Source organism: Lissotriton vulgaris, chromosome 6, assembly GCF_964263255.1.
Source record: "Lissotriton vulgaris chromosome 6, aLisVul1.2, whole genome shotgun sequence".
Taxonomy (NCBI): domain Eukaryota; kingdom Metazoa; phylum Chordata; class Amphibia; order Caudata; family Salamandridae; genus Lissotriton; species Lissotriton vulgaris.
This window is the reverse complement of record NC_141694.1, coordinates 1,444,777,224-1,444,779,474: the sequence shown is the minus strand read 5'-3', so window position 1 is coordinate 1,444,779,474 and position 2,251 is coordinate 1,444,777,224.

Genomic DNA, 2,251 nt, shown 5'->3' with positions numbered 1-2,251 from the left:
GCACCCCTGCAGCAGACTAAAAAGCCCCCCCAACCAGCAGTGTGCCTGTCGCCCCATAAACTAATCTACAAGAAAGACCCTGGAGGAGTGAGGAATCCCCGCAATCCCCTCCCGCCACCCTCCATGTAAAAAACAGAAGAAACAAAAAATGGAAAAGCTTTGGCATTAGCAGTCACAGACATCGGGAACACCAACCGCCGAAGTTGGCGCAACAGAACCTAGTCCTGGAGATCAAGGCCCCTGGTTGCGCCTCCGGAGTGCTCATCATGCTCTTCTCGACGTTGCGGCAAGGTATCCAGCCAGTCGCTCGCTGACTCGGGCATGTCGAAGAACAGGGCTCGGCCCTCCTACTCGATCCGCAGTTTAGCAGGGATCAGCATAGAGTACTTGAAACCCATGTCTCTAAGGCGCCGTTTCACCCCCGCAAAGCTCTGACGCTGTCTCTGAACGGCCCTGGTGAAGTCCGGGTAGAAGTGCACTTCAGCGTTCTGGAATTTAAGTGGCCCATATCTCCTGGAAGCTTGAAGGATCACATCCCGGTCTCTAAAATTGAAGAGCCGGGCGATGATGGGTCTAGCTGCGACACCCGACTTCGGAGGGCCGCCAGGTATCCTATGAGCCCGTTCCACCGAGAAAAAGTTACTCAGTCCGGCTGGTGCAAGATGTGTCTGTATCAAGTCCTCCACAAAGAGGTCTACAGCCGCCTCTTCCGCTCCCTCCGGTACACCAATGATGCGGACGTTCTGTCGCCTTGCACGCCCTTCGAAGTCCTCCAGCCGCCTAGAGAATTGGTCGTTAACCGAACGTAGGGTCCGGACCTCCGCTTGCAGGTCCGAGACATCGGTAGTCAGGCTGGAGGTCTTAATATCAAGGGATTTCACCCGATCATTGGTTTTGCCCAAGGCGGCCCTGATCAGGTTGAGATCAATGGCCAGGGTGTCCACCTTATGTGTCAGGACCTCGTGCTGTTTCTGCATCTCAGTCCTAATGCCCGCGATGGCCCCCATGATATCACTCAAAGTGTGTTCCGAGCCGTCAGGCGAACCCGTGCGTAGAGAGTCTTTAGAGGGAGCCACCACAGAAGGCGAGGTCCTTTGCTGGGCATAACGGTCGATCTTATTCGACTGTGGCTGAGTCGTCCTCCGAACGCCTCTGTTCGCCGTCCTGTCGGGTCCCCTCTGCCGGCCATGATGGATTCGAGGAGGACAAAGGGCTACCCAGCCCAGACAAAGTGGGCAGATGCGTAGGACCGAGGCGAAGCCAGCACACAAGCCAGGCCAACAGCAGGCGACTCCGCAGCTACGTGCACTCCGCCAGTAGAGATCGAAGGTTCTCGCTTCGCATTTCAATCATGCGGCGCGTCGTCACGATCATCAGTCACCCATGAGACAATGGCACATCCCTGGCACAAAGTTCAGCACGACGTAGCTCTATCTAGGAACAACGGATTTGGAGGCGGAAAGCAGTTCCCGTGGCTGCGACCTTTCACCAATCGAAATCCACTATCGTGGAACAGGATAGCCTGCAGGATATTGGCGGAGGGTCGGAGGGTCCGCGGAGCTCCGAGCTTACGCGGCCATCTTGCTCGCCCGCGAAGCTCCTCCCAGTAAAACGATTTTAATTTCAGTGAATGCTTAAAAGCAGGGCACAAGTCCTAAAAAAAGAAGTGGAGTGACTTACCAAGTTAGGCAGTATGCAAGTTACATCTTTGTGCGTGACATCACAGCGCATGACGTCACAGCACATGACATCACATGTGGCATGACAGGAAGTGACATTACAAGAGGTGACATCAGACATTAAGACCTCACACATGCTTAGCAGGTCCATGAGTATATTTACGAGATTTAACAAGTGAGATTTTGCATTAGGGTTGTGCCAAAAAAGTGGCACAACCCAGACACACAATCTGAGCCTCAAATAACACATTATTTTTTTTTAAACTGGCTAACAAAGAAATGGACAACAAGTAAACACATAGCAGTAGATCTGTTCCACTTAATTGGTTGAAAAGTCTACATTTTAAATTATCTCATGTGGTTAAGGCACCTGCTGCAGAGATCTTTGTGTGTCTAGTAAATCTCAGGGAACAATAACAATGGCAAGATACCTCTGGAGGGTAACTCATTTGCTGGAGAGATCTGTATTTTCTGTAGTCCCAGATCTGAATCAAAGTAGTATAGAGGGTTAATGTGTCTCCTGCAAAGCACATCATGTAACATGCAGATGACAATTTTTTTTATTTTATTTA